At 41.1% G+C, this 17,501-nt stretch overlaps 3 long non-coding RNA genes across 5 annotated transcripts; 2 read left to right on the top strand and 1 right to left on the bottom strand.

Annotated features, from left to right (window-relative positions):
• Window positions 1-504: 504 nt before the first annotated feature.
• On the bottom strand, window positions 505-3,986 carry LOC110015228. Of its 3 annotated transcripts, none has more exons than XR_002874063.1 (5): window positions 3,947-3,986; window positions 2,904-3,009; window positions 2,691-2,762; window positions 679-855; window positions 505-602 (listed from the first exon to the last, which is right to left on the bottom strand). It is a non-coding gene; the product is annotated as an uncharacterized LOC110015228 (long non-coding RNA). The 3 variants fall into 3 exon arrangements; XR_002874062.1 differs by lacking the exon at window positions 3,947-3,986 and adding an exon at window positions 3,526-3,578; XR_002874061.1 differs by lacking the exon at window positions 3,947-3,986 and having other exon boundaries at window positions 2,904-3,606.
• A 3,798-nt stretch (window positions 3,987-7,784) lies between these two features.
• Window positions 7,785-8,429, top strand: LOC110015953. Its single transcript, XR_002291216.2, has 2 exons — window positions 7,785-8,181; window positions 8,326-8,429. It is a non-coding gene; the product is annotated as an uncharacterized LOC110015953 (long non-coding RNA).
• A 4,343-nt stretch (window positions 8,430-12,772) lies between these two features.
• LOC101173039 lies at window positions 12,773-17,431 on the top strand. Its single transcript, XR_909250.3, has 2 exons — window positions 12,773-13,031; window positions 17,052-17,431. It is a non-coding gene; the product is annotated as an uncharacterized LOC101173039 (long non-coding RNA).
• Window positions 17,432-17,501: the final 70 nt, after the last annotated feature.

The following is a 17,501-nucleotide window of genomic DNA, read 5'->3' as shown; positions in this document are numbered from 1 at the left end:
CAGTTGGTTCAGTCCCTTTCCCTGATGTTGTCCCTTCTTGATTTCATCCTCGGATCCTCATCATTTCAACCAAAATGTATGTTTGCAAACTTTTGAAACATAAGGGGTTAGAAAAAAACTCCAACAGGAATAAGGGCAGAGGCCCTAAGGGAGACCCAGGACACGCTGGGGAGACTACGTCTCTCAGCTGGCCCCGGGGTCCCCCATGAGGAGCTGGAGGAGAGGGAAGTGTGGGCATCTTTGCTTAGACTGCTGCCCTCACAACCTGGTTCCTGATGAATGGAAGAAGATGGATGCATGGATGGAACATGTTCAGGCCTTTCAGCAAAACTCCACGATGGCAGACTGCGATCCTTCCTCATTTACTTTGCCAGAAGACTTTTTGGAGGACTCTGGTGCTGCCACAAACTTACCTGCTCCACATCTCCCATCTCCAGGATTCTATCAAAACAAATAAATGTCGTATATTAACATGATGATATGACACAAAATACAATAAAACATATATGCAGGCATATTTTATTTCCCCATGAATGCAGTTCACAAAGGAGGTCACCACAGTGTTTTTGGTCAAAAACGCATCTTCCAAATAACCACTGAGCCTAAAAGAACAGAAAAGTTTACATAAGAAAAACATTTATACCATCAAAAATGTAGGTGGAAAAGAATTTTACACACCCCAGTTGGCTCTCAAAACAGTACATTTAGCAAGTTCCATCCACTGCTACAGCCAACATGGAGGGAGAGCATGCAGGACACTGAAACAGATGAACCTGACAGCCTCTCCATCTCAAAGTTAGCAGAAGATCAGTCCAGGAACTATTTGTACATGTTGTCTCCAAATAACTGACCAGTCTGAGAGAGGAAAGGGAAAAAACATGAGGTTCTTTTATGTATATACATACATACAAGAATCAGGAATCAGACATTCTGTTGGAGTGGGACTTTAAGTCCCACTCCAACAGAATTTTTAGCTATTATAAAATCGTTCCCAGTGTTTCTTTTAATTACGATCATTTTGTTTTTTTTTAAGACATTTTTCTGCAGCACAGCAGCTCATAAGAATTTCACCTCAGAGCTGTGGTGCAGATGTTTGCCTCTGCTAATTTCCCATAAACCATTTGTTGATTCTCTCTCCCGCTAGCTTATAGCACCTCACAAGCCCTAGCCGACATTAGCATAGCAAAAAAAAAAAATCAATGAGCAACATTGGAGCTATCCATGTGTACACTTTTGAGCCAGATACCAGCTCAGACAAGGGAACTCAGGACATTAATGGATCTACCGGTATTTGTCTGCAAGTGGATGCATCAGAATTGGAGCGGAGTAGAGACTTTGGCCCATTCATGGCAGTTAGAGCGTCGCAACTATAAGCTTTTTGAGACAATCAGTTTCATCTTCTCCTGATCCATTGAGATTTGAATAAATACTCAGAAACAGTTTTAATCTTATATTATTGTGTATGTGTTTATATTTTTGTTAATGTTCTCAATAAAGAGAAAAATGTTTGATCTTAAAAACATGACTTCCATTGGAGCGGCTCTTTAACTTTGTTGACAATGCTAGGATAACTACATGTGGTCAGCCAAATCAGCCATAATTGTTTAGACCAGGGGTCTGCAGCCTGAGGCTCCACAGCCACATGTGGCTCCTTGACCCCTCCTTTGCGGTTCTCTGACAAAAAATAAAAATGTTTTTAATTCAAACAAATATCCTATTTTTCAGACGACACAGGGCATCACGCAAAACAAAACAGTCAGATAAGTCAAACTTTACTCAACTTGGTGATCTACTCAACAGTTGAAGCAAAGTATTACTGTGCCAGGCTTCTGACTACAGTACCCATAATGCTTCAATAATCTATCAAGCGGTGATGCACAATATTTTAAGAAATTCCAGCATTTATGAAGAATTTTTTTAAACCTGACAACGTACCACAAAAAATCAATTTGAGGTCAATACGCACAATTTAGAGAGCCTATCCCATGCTAGCCATTTAGAATAAACTATTTCCTCGATCTCTGAGGCTCCGCCTTTCTCTTCTTGTGGGTGTCGCCTATTTCATGACATCAACCTAGAGTCGGCGTCGGCAGCGTTTCTGCGTTTCTTCCATCCAAACTTTTGCAAAGATGGATGTGCATATTGTGCAATGAAAGCATTTTGCTGATCACCGCTAGCTCCATTGAGAAAGTGGGCGTGTCTGTTAGCTGCACAGGCTCTTCCTAGAAGAGGCTGCTCCTCACTTATGATGACGTCACAATGTGAGGACCCTCTTATTGTGATTTGGGAGGGGCTGGTGCTCAGAGGGTTTCAGAGGAATGCTGAGAGATGCGTGAATGGATCAAAATACCGCTGTGGATTAGTTTTTGTGAGGAATTAACATTATAATACACTTTAACATTTTAAAACGTTGATGTTGCATGATATAGGCCCTTAAAGAAATACTGGCTGAGATGTACTAACAACATAAAATCTACAATGTGTAAAAAAAAAAAAGCCTTTGTAAACCCCAGTAGTTATCCAGTTTCCAAAATAACATAAATGCAAATGAGTGTTTGATTTTCTGAAGGCTGAAGAGACACCTTGTGGGTCCTACTGAGTTCTGGACAGTGAGACATTACAAAGGCTCTTAGCTGTTTAAAGGGCTGCAGACCCCCGTTTCTGGCTAAATGACCCAAAAGGAAACTTACCTCTGCGGAGACCACGTGACGTTTCCGCCCCCGTCCTCTATACATAAGAGGCCTTCACCGTGATCCTGCTGCCTTTTAAATGTAAGATGGAAAAACGCCTCGTCATTCAACGTTAATCCTAAACAGCCAACACGTTTTTACTAAAAACCCATCTCTGGTTTCCCAAATCTAAACATTACATTTCTACAGAGAAAAGTTCAAAGCATCGCCCACCTTCCAGCTGTCCAAGAGTTCTTCAGCCGCGCGCCTTCCTGCGGGTTCATCCGGGGGTTTCCGGGGGAGTGGGGTGGGGGTGCCCGTATGACGCTGCGTTCACTGGCTTTTCGAAATGCGCAATTCATGTCAATTGGGGCAAATTGAAGGCTTAAAAGCCTGTTTACTTTAGATAATATATCCTATTTAATATATCCTATTTAAAACTTTATTGAGAATTACTACAGGAAACAGTGATGAAACCTTTTTTAACAGATAAATTAGAGCACTTCATTGTAATACTATAATATATGAGATACGTCAAAAAATTGACAGTTAAAGAAAAAAGAATATAATAGATCCTAATATTTTATAAACTCCATCAAAATAATTGTTTCATCTCATTTATCATAATATTTATAGTTTTTTTATCACACACCATTAGACTCGTAGTGTAAATAAATTAAAATGCAGAAAAATCAATTTAAAGAACTCTTTGGTCCGTCCCTGAACTCAACATTTTTCCGGTTTGTTGTCACATGTCAATCAAAGCCTGATCGCCGCAACAGCAACACGGAACGAGAAAACCTATACACGGGTCCCTAGAAATGTAAATAAAACAAATTAGTAAATCGCAACGTACCTTTTTACGAGATTTTCCACAGGAAAAAAAGAGAAAGGCACGTCACGTGACCCACGTCAGCCCGCATATATGAATGGAAAAGATCAGATGCTTTCAGATCCTTTGAGGAAAAGTTGAACGTAACAAACAAACAACTTCATGTCTGCAATATTACGAAAATAAAGGGGATATATAATGCTAGAAATGTTTTCAAAAATAAATTAGTCCACAATCACTCTTATTTTATGGCATTTTCTGCGGAAAAAAAGAGAATCATATTAGTCACGTGACCCACGCGCACGTCTGCAGATATGAATGAAATTTAACGTGTTTCTCCAACGTAACAGAGCCTTTGGGAGAAAAAGTTGAACGAAACAAGCAAACTACAAAATGTATGTACAAAATGAAAGCATATTTTAAAAGAAAATGGTATATTTCTCACTAGAAATGTTGTCAAAATAAAAATTAGTCCTCAAAATATCTTGTTTTATGGGATATTCCACCGAAAAATGAACGTGCATCCGCCATGTTTTTTGCTCACGGCAGGCCAAACCTCCAAAGTCACGTGATCCTGAGAAGGCTCGTAGAAAATGAATAGAAAAATGAAACGTATCCCCCTCACAGTTTAGGGGGCGTTTTTGTAAAACTCTCACGCATTTCCATGTGGACAAATGTAGCTACTACACATTTTAGGATGAGACTGGGTTGTGCAGGGAGTTGAACCCCGTCTAACCGAAGCCAGAGTACCATCCACCAGTGCCTTTTGCTATTTTGACTGGACATGGAAGCAAAACCTGTATTCCAACCAGCATGCGACTTTAAATGCTCAGATACACTTGAAGTGATTGTTAATCTATTACATTTAAAAACTATCACAAATTATGTGTTTTTTTGTGTCACATGCTTGTTGAAATACAGTAAAACAAACCAAACAATTCATAACAAATGAACGTTTACAAGGAAAGAAGAACTTTTAAAAGGAACACATGCATTAACCTTGTGCTATCCTAAGCACGTTAACGATGGGAGTAGGGTCATTTAGACCCACTAGACTAGACAGTGCTCTGAACCTATTTTCTTCAATGATTTGTGATCTTCACTGGTGTCCATGGATTACATGAAATCTTTCCACCTTTATCCACCTTCGTCATGGTAGGGAGAACATGTCAATGGACGGGTGGGGTCATCTAAGATAGCACAAGGGTTATAAGAGAAAAACTCAACATCTTTCCTTTGGTAATTAAAATACTTCATGATATGAAAGAAAGCCATAAAAAATTTTTTTTCCAGAAGTTATCTCTACACTTTCAAACCCCCCACTGTCACTTCCTAATTTTCACTATTAAAAAATCCAACTATTATTTACTTACTTTGGAATAAACACCAGGCTGTCTCCAGCAGAAGACTTCACCCCAGGATGCACTGAATGATGGGGATACACTCTTCTTAGCGAAGAAGGACTTGATATCTTCAGATCTGCATTCATTAAGACCTCCAACGGCGCCTTTTAAAAAGATGCCGCATGTTTCCTCTCTCCTTCATTTTCCATGGTGGATCATGAATTCGGTAAACAATTAAAAGGGCTTCAGCGTGCTCGTACATCCCTCCTGGAGCTCAGGGATTATCGGAGACGGTGAGTTAAACCTTTCTGGAACAGGGCGCAGGTCTTAAGAGGTTCAAGCATTTTTTAAATTGAAGCACAATCTTTGGTTTCACATGAAAAGACAATTCCAGGGACATCGGCTGCCTCCTCATATCTGAAACTTAAGGGAAAAGAAAGTGGCGACATATAATTATTTAAAAAAATTTAGAATAATCTTTTTTGGGAAGACTACTTACTTGGATGTTTCATGTCAAAGTCAAAGAATTTTCAATGACACTGCAGGGAGTTGAACCCCCATCTAGCTGAAGCCAGAGTACCATCTACCAAGTGCCTTTTGCTTTTTTGAATGCATATGGAAGCAAAACCTGTATTCCAACCAGCATGCGACTTTAAATGCTCAGATAAACTTGAACTAATTGTTATTCTATTAAATTTTGAAAGTATTGCACCTCACAACATCAGTTTGTGTCGCATGCTTGTTGAAATACAGTAAGAGAAACCAAACAATTCAGAACAAAAAATGAATATTACAAGGAAAGAAGAGAAAAACTCAACATCTTACCTTTGGTAACTAAAATACTTCATGATATTAAGGAAAACTTGTTTTTCCCCCCAGAAAAGTTATTCCAACATCTTACCACCCCTCCACACGCATTTCCTAATTTTGACTACAAACAAGACCCCCCCCCCCCCCAACTCTAGGATGCACTGAATAAACAGAGGATCCCCTTGTGGTCATTGAAATAAATTTGACTGAACACGGCCTTGACAGTAAATTTGGCAGTTTTGACAAACATGATCTATAATAGTTTCCCCCCTCTCTGTTGTGGGAGAAGTGACATGCTGCCTGAAGCCTCTGTCCGTCATCAAATTACAAATGGAAGAGGACTTCAGGATGTCTTCATTAAAATCTCCCATCATCACAACTGTTTCACTTTTACTTTCCAGCCTGATTACTAACTCCTGTAGACAGGATCTAAACAGCACTACAGGATATATACAGGGGGACGATAAACTACAGCTCAGACTAAATCTAGAGCCAGGCTCCTGTATACGACACACTCCAAATTAAGGTCTGGCTTCTCCAGAAATTGGTAGTCTCCTCCGTCCGTACAGTAGATCCCAACACCACCATGTTGCTGGCTCTTCAGGCCAACTAATGCTGGGTTGGTTCCACTGTAGGAAATCCCTCTCGGACGGCTGTGGAAACTAAAGCCGTCCATTTGGACAGCTTCTAAGGCAGAGCTAGGGGTGCCATGTCTCCTGCACAGCAAAGCAGTTAGGCTGCAGCTGCTGTGTGCAATGGGCCAGATAGGAGACATGTCTGAGCGGCAGTGGCTCAGGTGTAGAGCAGGACGTCCAATGACCAAGGGGTCGGCGGTTCGAACCCCGCTCCCCCCAGCCAGCTGAGTAAATGATCCCGGTGATGGTCAGAGGGGCCGTAGGCGCAAACTGGCAGCCACGCCTCTGTCAGTCTGCCCCAAGGCAGCTGTGGCTATAACCATAGCTTACCATCACCAAGTATAAATGAGGAGTGAAGGAATAATGGACACAATGTGAACACTTTGAGCAACAAGAAAAAAAGTGAAAAAAAATCTAATCCATTATGATTATGCCTGAACATTAAGCAAGAAAAGAGTAGCTGGGTTTACATGGACAAAAGTAATCATAATGAACGTCTGATCGGAAGAAAAATGCGTCATGTAAACACGCCGTTCGGAATACTCTGCCCCTATCAGTCTTGTTCGGATCAAAATTTATTTCCAATCGAGATGGGTGGGTTATGCCAATTGTTGATCCGATCGTTGTTCATGTAAACGGTTCATTCCGATCGTGGGTCACTACTGCTCTGGTTCACGTCATGCACAGAAGGTGTTTTCACTCCAGAGAAGGCTTTTTTTAGCAAAGCAGCTTATAAAGGAAGGACTTATAGCTTAGTGTATGAGGGGAAGGGAGGATGCTTTATTACGTGTGGGAGGCTTCGGACTGCGATCTGTCCCACAGCTACGGAGCCCTTGTCCTGATACAGAAAAAATAAAATATGTCTCGATCCCACAAATTCACATCTTTTTACCACGAAATAATATTCCGTTCCCATGAGATAATATTTTGTTCCCTCGAAATAATTAATTTGTGCGAACGAAATAATGATTCACGTCATAAGTCATTCATACATATGGATATGCTCTCCCTCCTGCTGCAAAAGCCGCTTTCAGCAGTAACTTCTGTGTCTCTGTGACCCATATTCGTTTAACAAAGAAAAAAGAAAGCAAAAATGATTCTTTTATTATTGTCTCAATTTATAAGATTTAGGATGCCTAGGCTTGCTGCTTTGCCATACGATTCTCTGGACATATCTCCTAGCTCCGCCGCGGAGCTCTTTTGCTTGTCATGCCAGCATTCGGGCAGCTGGCTGGCTGGTAGACAGACAGCCAGCTGATATTGTAGTTTAGGGTCGAATAGGAATAATAATATTCAGGAATTGTCTTTTATTAATGTAACGGGGTGATTTTCCCACCTGTACCATTTATGTTTTTTTAATATTTTTTATTGATCCTGGTTGTGCAATCTAAAACTCCAAGGGACCTTGAATGGCTCATGGCAAATCTGCTGATGAGTCGCAGGTGTGTGTGATCAAGGTGTTGGAGTTTTGATCCTTTAAAAAGGATTAACAGCTGGACTTGGACTGGGAAAAAAAGGCACACCACAAGAGCGGTGTTAGAGCACCAGCGATGGGAGTCACACGCGTGGCGTTGTGGAGCACCAGAGACGGCACGCGTGGTGTATGGGGGCAGCAGCAGCAGCAGCAGCAGCAGCAGCAGCAGCAGCAGCAGCAGCAGCAGCAGCAGCAGCAGCAGCAGCAGCAGCAGCAGCAGCAGCAGCAGCATCAGCAGCGGTGGTAGTGGTGCTTAAAGCATGCCAGCCCCAGGAATTGGACATTGTAGAGTCTGGGATCGGCCACATGACTTGGACAGCAAAGTGGAACCAGTGGACAATGGAACCAGAAAGGGGAGAGGGGATGCGACGAACAACAGCAGAGGAGTGTGGTTGTGACCCACCCCTCTTTCAGAGAAGTAATCTACCCTCTCATTGCAAATCAAAGTCAGCCCAAGACAACAAGACGTTTTCTGAACCCCTTCTAATGGATTTTATTGCATGGGTTTTTACTGTTTTTTACTGGGTTTTATTTGGTTCTGTGTGTTTTTTTTATTTATTAGGTGGGGTTTGGACTGCATGCTCCTCTAATCGTCCTGGAGCATTTGGACTGCTGGAAGCTGGACACTATTGGACACTTGGACAATAAACTATTTGAAAATTTGTATCTAGTTGTTCTGCTCCTTACACAGAATCTAATCCACTAGAATCTACCTGTGTCACATTAACATACTCTTTAGCAGTCACTTTACATCCGAAGGCTAGTAGGCTATGTGCTACCTAGACCATCATTAGCCTGTTATTCTCGTCATAAGGCATTCATAAACATGGATGTGAGCAATATTCGGGTTTGCAGCCGATACTTTCACATTTCTGTCAGTGTGTATCTCATTACATTGCACAGAAGACACGTATGATGTTTAGAGGTCAAATTTATTTATTTTAAAAAGCACAAAAGCATCGGTAATCACTTTTTCATGTCTGGGTTCATTCACATCCCGGTACGATCTCCGTCCTGCCGCAAAAGCCGCTTTCTGCTGCTACTTCCCAGTTTCTGTGACCCACATTCGTTCAAGGGGGGAAAAATTAAAACGTAATAATATTCAGGATTTGTCTTTTATTGACATGTTTGTTACGTTAAAAACGTTAAAAATCAATAAGTAAATAAAGCAGTAATACATTTCTGTTTATTTGGTCTTCTATATTGTTTTCTAATTTAAACGTCCTTATTAAAACATTTCAGTTAACACTGTTGAAAGAACGGGCGCTGTTCACTGGAGATCAGAACAACCGTTACAGATACCTGAGATCAGAGAGGCTCAAAAACGGATGGAAATTTATCTTGGCGACACCAAATATGTGCAACCAAGATGCACAATAAGTGTGTTTGAGATCAAGCAGGTGGACGAATTGCTGCGCAGATCATCTACCTGGTGTGTGACGTATGTTTTTGTTTTTGCTCAAACATCACCTGTCAATCATCACAAAAATATCACCAGAAAGGGGCGGGAGCAAGGCCCCAACCTTAGCGAAAGCAGCTGGAAATTTAATACTGCATTTACTGCAAGCCCCAAATTGACTACAAAACAATGCATTGTGGGAAATGTGTCCTGACGGTTTTGTAGTTGAGTGATCAATTAAAATAATTTAAAAAACCTATTGACTAAAAAAAAGGCTACATCCATTACAAAACATTAAAATAATTATAAAATATATAATAACACAGATCATACTAAGGGGGGGGGGATATATTAAAACTAAATTGAATGTGAAGGACAACTCCAACTTCCTGCTCTCCTTCAGTCTTGCTGCAGCTTCACCTTCATCTCACTCTCCCGCCCCCCAGTCTCACTAACGATCCAGGCGAGGCGCTGGTTCATCTTAACCCTTGTGCTATCCTCTGACCCGATCCTTACATTGACGTGTTCTCTCTACCATGACAAAGGTGGATAAAGGTGGAAAGATTTCATGTAATCCATGGACACCAGTGAAGATCACAAATCATGTAAGAAAAAAGGTTCAGAGCACTGTCTAGTGGGTCTAGATGACCCAACTCCCAATGTTAAAGTGCCTAGGATAGCGCAAGGGTTACACACGTCTATCGCTGCATGTTCCCCACATATTTTCAGCGTGTAGAAGACTAAATCTTGTTGTCGCTTGCATGCATTTAAACGGTGTGCTGCAGTGAGTGACAGCCGCGCACGAGAACCGTTTGGTCGGGGTTGATAAGTCGACCTAAGACCCCTGTTCTAAGGAGTAGGCCACTGCTAATCTACAGCACGGGTCGGGAATCCATGGCACGCGAGCCATATCTGGCTCTTTTGATGGTCACATCTGGCTCGCAGACAAATCTTTAATTATAGAAAAGAAATGTGTCATTAGACCAGTCCTTCTCGGGCGCGATGCGATGCGATGCCAAGGGGGCGTTGCCAAGTAGTAGCGGTGCTTGGAGAGAAAAAATCTGCGCCACTGTCAGTTTACTATCTGTTATATGACAGAGTTTGTACCAGCCTTAAACCTGCGTATGGGGGTCTCTGAGAAGGGACGGGATGTGTGGGGAGGGAAAGGGGAGGGGTAGTGGGTTCTGGCAGCAAGCTGGGGATGCAAATCCCCGTTCCTGGTAATGATCGTAAAGAACACGAAGAAATGCTTCTCCTTTGAAGTCCACGTACGGGTTCAGACCTGTGTTGCTGAACGCCGTATTTGCCTTCATTCGTTGCAATGTCTTTGTCTACAATTGATTCCGCGTCAAATTTTAGACAATAAAAATGTCCGCCGGTGGTTCAGAATGAGTAAAAACCAGAGCAACACCAAGGTGGACCACTTCCGCTAGACCATGCCCTTGAAGCTTGAGGACGGCTGGAATCAGATCCAGTTCAATCTGTCCGACTTAACAAAGACAGCCTTCGGAACCAATTACATGGAGACGCTGCGAGTCCAGGTTTGTGGACGTGAAAACGGCGAGGGCATGTTTTACTGCAGATTGTTTGATCTTAGCTTGTCGTCTTCGTGAGATTCATGTTAACCGCCGGATCAGAAGGGTTTTCTTCACTGAAAGACTGTACTCCCCCTGCCCGTCCAGAGGGCCAGAGAGTAGTGTGCACCTACTGGACCGGTTCTGGGTTCCATCAGAACTCAGATGTTCTCTTTGTGTTTTACAGAAGTAGATCCTGATGGCCTGCAGAGTTCTGTCGTTCCAAGTCTCTTTGATCTCCAGAAAGTTACAAATGAGTGATAGTATTTATGAAACTGAGGGATAAATCTGTCAAACCTTTTTCGGTTCCTCTTCTCATTCAAATGTACGACGATTTCTGCTTTTTTAAACAGTGAATAAATTAATTATTCTACATCTTACATTCATAGTAAAACTGACAGATTTAAAAAATCTTTAGTTAGTTAAAGAAATTTAAAAAAGTCAGGCCACAAACGTTAAAAAGGAACAAATGGTTAAACATTTTAACATTTAGAGGAAATGAACCTCCAGATGTTTGCTGTGAAATTGTTGGACTTTCTCTGGTTTTGAACTGGCAGCATCAGACAGTTTATGAACCAACAGTACAGACACAAAGACCTTCAATACGATGATGTCTTTAATCCATGAACATTTAGTATTTGGACTGGTTTCTTTTCCATCCTTCTTCGTATTTTTTTTCTAAATTTGGTTCTGAAGTTAGTTCATTGATTTGAAGGTATGTAAGTTCCAGAAAATGTTTTTATCAGGTACTTTTTTACGTGGTTGCCTATTCTTGTTTTTTCCTTGTACCTCAGCAGTGCTGTCAGTGTGTTTGTTGTTTAAAAGTTAGAAGTATTCATGATCAGCATGTCAGCCAGATTGAGAACGCCACGGTTCATTTACTTATTAATGCAGATTCACAAGCAAAGTTTACACACCGTTTTAAATAGATCTCTGGGTATAAAACAATTTTGTTACAATTTTCTGAATGTGTTTCTGGTTTTGCTCAAAACACTTCATCAAGAAGATCTCATGTTTAGCTTTAAAGTATTTATAATTTCTTCTTTGGAGAAAAAATGGTGTTAAAACTGGACTTTTCAGCAAGGAGTTAGTAAGATGATGACGGAGCTTTCATTTTTGTATTTAATTTTTGTATCGTGTTCATGTTTTATAATTCTGTATTTTGTTTAAATATTTTAAGTGTCTTATCTGCTGCCCCCATTCAAATGCTGTACTGATGATGGTGCTGCCCAAATAGATTGAGCATTTATATTTTTTGTATTGTTTTTACCGTCCTGGTCCTGGAGGGCCACTGTCCTGGTCCAGTGGTTGAATTGCCTCTTTGGGTTCTGAAGGAGGCGGTTAATCACCTGTTGATTCAAATCTGGGTAGCAAAGGAACATCTAAACCCTGCAGATAGTGGCCCTTGAGGACCACTGCTTCAGATAATTCTTTTCAAAATTAAATTCTCTTTTTTTTCTTAAATATTCTCATAAATGGCTTTGGGAACAGATTTTTGGGTCTTAAAACAACAAACAATTCAGACACCCCACAGTCCAATCCTAATGACCTCTTATTGTTTATATTTTTGTAGTATTATATATTAATTTTACATTTTCTGAAATACTGTATGTTCTATTTACCCTCTTTCATTTGGGGTTTAAGAACATTCCATAACTTGATACCCTGCTCTCATATTGAAACACGTCTCTTTTTAACTTTTCTAACTTCTTGAAAATTGTATTTCATTTTAAAATGTAGTAATCTGTATTTTTTAATGTATTTTGAATATTATAAGATGAAAATGTGTGATGTACTTTATAGCCTGCGTTTATTTTAAAATACTGGCAATAATATATTTTACTATTTTAACCATTTCTCGTCATCTAGAAATAAACAATTTTGTTGCACCTGTCGTTAACGATAAAGGTCAGTCACTCAGTCAGTCAGTCTGTCAGGAAGACATGATAAAAATCAGCGGGTATGTTTGTTTCTTTCTAAAAGAGAATGACGTGGGGGCGGTGCATTCTCTGTCTCAGAGGAGAGGATGTTGTGGTTGGCTCAGATAATCACGTGCTCCGGTGGTTCAGGTGAGTCACTCAGACAGGTGAAATGCTTCCTTTTCGGCGTGCCACAGACTGACAGGTGGCTCTCGTGGCTCCTGCCCGCCTCCCCGTGAGAAAGGAAGCCGCGCTGAACGCGTGCGTAGCTTCGTCTGCAGAACCTGAAGAACAGGTGCGGCAGGTCATTCCGAGCGCGTGCCTGCACCTGCGGGGCTGGGAATGTAGGCAGAGGAGGAAAGGTCCGCGCGAGAAGGTGAGTGCACGCGCTCTCGTCTTTACGTACAATTTAGAACCCCCGCGGTTTGGGGGAGGGGGGGCATGTTCAGCCACCCGACTGCTGAGGTGAGGAGAATGAAGATTTCCTGTTAGAGTCAGAGTTCTCCTAAAGGAACAAAAATCGAACAGAAAATGGACGAAATAGAAAGTGGAACGTTTGGCTGTTTTTAAATTAGCAAACACACCCGGACTCTCAGGTCCTCAGCTGTGACAGAACCAGAGCCGCTTTTAAACCCAAACACCTGAACATCTGAGGTGTCCTTCAGGTTACCTCCACCTGGCTGAGGTTTCCTCTGAGCTTCAGGGGGGTTTCATGTCACAGCAGACGTGTTCGACTAGAACTTGGTTCCCTCAGCACTTGTTTGGATCAGCAGAAAACGATTTTAAATAGTGTTGCGTTCAAGAGCGGTTTGAAAACCACAACGTCTGATATCAGATAAGGTTCAGAGAAAACTGACATCACAATGTCACCAACACTTTGTAAAGTATATTTTTATTTAAATAAAACACATATATTTCCTTTGATATTTGAGATATAGTACCCCAAAAATCAAGACAATAAGAAAGGAAGCCCCAAATAACGAAAATTAACCAGCTATTTAATGACAGCTCGTCAGCAACATGTCATGCTCCTCACCAGCCCCTTGAAATTATTCTGAGGTAATGGGTTCAACTCTTCCACAAGTCCTACATGGAGTTCTACCAGGTGACTTGTGGGTGGGGTCCGATCATCCAGTCTCTGCTTGTCCCAGACGTGCTCTATGGGGTTCAGGTCAAAGGTCATTGTTGGCCAAACCATATGAGGCACTGTGCGGTGGAGCATTGAACAGAAAGTTAGGGGTGTGCTGGTGGAATTGTGGGATACTGGTCTTTCTGTTATGACTCTGTGGTAAGAATGAGCTGTGTCTGGGCCAGAATCAGGTGGAATTATGTTAACTGTGTTAACAGTTTAAAAGTTACGGAAGAATGTAAACAGTGAAGCTGAAACTCCGATATTTAAGAATTAAAGAACAGACATTTTTCATTCGCTCTAACTGCCGCCATAACCAGGTGCGTGTGCACAGGATGCGTGCGTGGATTCTGGACATCTTTATCTAAAACTTCAACCAGTGTGATTCAGAGAGAAATACCTGCTACTGAACAGTCCAGCTGAAGTTTTCCAGATTCCTTGTGTGTCTTGCAAGATAATAAAGTGTAAATTAAATATGTGATCAAGCAAACGAGTAAACAAGAATTAATGGCAAATCCTTTTACATTTTAGTTTCATAAAGTTCTGCCCAGTGTTGTGTTTGCACATTGAAATAATCCAAAGAGAACTTTATGAGAACATTTTACCACTCTGTATGGTCACATATCTTTGCAAAATTCAAAGTGTTTCCACACATTAGACTGTAATGATGGATTGATCAGTTTTTGAAGTTGATCGCTGTGCTGCACTTGGTCAATTTTTAGGCTATAGTAAAAAAAAAAAAAAAAAATTGTGCCTCAATCCAAATAATATTTTACAACATAGATTATAACAGATTTACTTAATTTTGAAACAAATTGGTTTGATTTAATAATCAGTTTGCCTCGGGCAGATTGATCTGGTTGGATCGTAGGAATGGAAATCGACTCATGGAATAAGCGATTCACGCTAATGTTAATGCCCCTAGTACAGAGTGAGTCCCTTATGGGGAAAACACAAAATGAGGTGTCTATCACCCTAAAAAAGAATTGCCTCCCTTTTCCAAAAATCGATGTAGTGAAAAACAGTGTTTACGACATCCACTGAGTTTTTCACAATATTCCAAACTTCTGAGTAGTGTATGTCTCAGACTCTCTTATTGTCTTCATTTTAAGCGGAGCCGCAATTGTAAGGAACAAGCCCTAGAGGGCAGCAGAGCTGAAGGTTCGGGATGTACCATCATTATGTTGCAGACTGTTTGTCCCAAGAAGATGGTCTTCTCCCCCTGGCGGCACTTTGGCGTCTCCTAAATTTAAGGAAGTGGTTTGTTGGCCGATGTGGCCGTCAGTTCTCTGCCTAAACAATCTAGAATAATGGTCATAAAGACCTGCAGGAGGCCTTGACTGCCCTTCACTGTCATGATTGCTGATTGGAACCGGAACTCAAAGAGGAAAGTTAAAGACCCACTCCAATGAAAATTCTGTTTTTAACATTTTCTTTTAGCATTTTTCTCATGATGGAGGACAAGTATAGGACAGTCAGGATTAATTCTTAAGAATTTTTGAGTATTTATTTATTCAAATCGCTGTAAATCCGGGGCAGATAAAAGACATTCCCTTTGAAAAACCTTTGTAATTTCTATGTATAAACTGCAGTCGGTTGGCCACAAGCTCCCAGCTCTGCTCCAGTCCGATGCATCCACTTGCAGACAAATAGATCCATTAATGTCGTCGTTTTCCTCATCTAAGCTGGAATCTGGCTCAAAAACTGTACAACAGGATTTTTTTCCCTCTGTCTCTTAAGATTATGAACTTTTGTGTTTTTTTTGTTTGTTTTTTTTTTAAAAAGCTTTTCTAAACAACTTTTTTTTTGTACACAGCTTGCCTTATGTAGTTGAGTGATAGGTCCAAAACATTGTGTGTGGCAGATCACTAGCTCAAATAAATTTTACCTTCTAGAGGAGAAAAGGCTTTTATGTTTGAAATGTTTTCTAATAAAACAACATAAATATGGAGACACCTGAGAACAAAACATCCTGATGTTTCATCCAGTCCCAGCTCAACTCCACCCAGTGTTGAATCAAATGAACTGCACTCAAAAGTAATATTTTGTTTTTCCTCTATAAAAGAATCCTGTTTTTTAGTTTAACAATTTAGGATACAAAAATGACTATACACCTACAGTTGACAGAGAACGAGCCCAAAAATATGAAACATTTCGGTCACTTAAAATCACTTTATAGCCACTAGATGTCGCTGTGGAAAGGTATTTCAAGTATTCCACAAGATCGAGTTCTTTTTTAGAATAATTGTTCAAAATGTTTTGATCTTCTTCTTGGGTTCATTTCTGCAATCACTACTTAAAACAGCGATGGCATAAGACGATTCCACAGCAGTGTGCGACCAGACTGGTGACACAAAGGTGGCTTGGCATGGTTCCTCCACAGTCTGCTGATGCTCCTGTTTTTAATCATGAATGGTAAATTGTCCAATTGTTTTTATTATTGCACTACAATTCCCCCATTCCAGCCAACACCACACCAGAATGAAACTTTTCATGCAGGTAACCCACATCTTCAGCCCTGGTGTCCAACTCTCAAATGCCTGTTCCTTACAAATCTGGTTCCATATGAAAGCTGGATAAAGAAAGAAACATCAACCAAACTCAAATTTCAGTCAGTGATTGTCGTCCCTGGACAGCAACTTTATGGAGGAGACGCTTAAGCTACATTCACACCGCCTTCAGCAATGTGAATTCAAGTGGCCACTTCCAATAAAACATTTATGTAAACACGTCTTCAAAACTCATGTGTTCACGTGTAGCTACACAAGTTTTTATGACCTTTTTCATGCTTTACATACAAAAACGTACTGCCATTGAACCGAGCGTTGGAAGTCAAACCAGGTCAAACTTTGACCAATCAGGGACTTGGATTTGGTATGGATGGCGTCCCTTTTTAATTCACGGAGGTAGCAACTGTTTGAAAATTGATCATGGAGGAGAAATTCATAATTGCGGTTCATGCCTGGCCAAGTTTCTCATGTGCTGTGGAAAATAAAAAAACTTGAATCAAGATTTGTGATTTGCACCGCTTTAATATTTTACATGCAACCTCTTCCAACTATTTGTGACAAATATGCGCTAGTTAATGGTAGAAAAAAAAGAAGAAGCTCATCACATGTGAACATACGCGTGTGTTTAGCGTGTTCTTGAGCGTGCGTTGAATGCCCGGTGTGTCCCAACCTTCAGATTCACTGGTTTGTTTGCCCTCCACAGAGAACATGTTTTCTCTGAGCTTTCACAGCATCTGACTGCTCTCTCTGTCCTCAGTGTCAGCATGGCGTTGGCCCCGCTCACCTCACCGGCGTTCACATGTGCAGCAGCTTCCGTGCTCGCACTGACGTTGCTGCTGCTGCTGTGCATCATCCGGAAGAAAAGGAAAATGGAGGGAAAGTACCAGCCAAGTGCAGAGGAGAGGAAGCAGTCGCGGCCAGAGAGGCCGGGCCTGCCACTACCCAAAGCGGAACGGCTGATCTAAGGACTTCCTGTTACTGAAGGAGGGGCCACCAAGCTCCAACCTCTGAATGCTATAATGTGCAGTATTTAGATTCCGAAGCTGACAATCATCTGTGATGGAGTTACATGCATGCTAATGTCTGGTTTGTGAATGAAGAAATGTATAAATAATAAAAGTTCTTATATTTCTTATATTCCCCGAAGATTCTGTTTACAAAGCAGTTGAACACTTTAAAGTGGAGTTTGCAGTATGACTTGAAAATG

This window comes from Oryzias latipes, chromosome 1, assembly GCF_002234675.1.
Source record: "Oryzias latipes chromosome 1, ASM223467v1".
In the NCBI taxonomy this organism is placed as follows: domain Eukaryota; kingdom Metazoa; phylum Chordata; class Actinopteri; order Beloniformes; family Adrianichthyidae; genus Oryzias; species Oryzias latipes.
The sequence above is the reverse complement of the archived record's forward strand: the minus strand, read 5'-3'. Positions and strand labels throughout refer to the sequence as shown.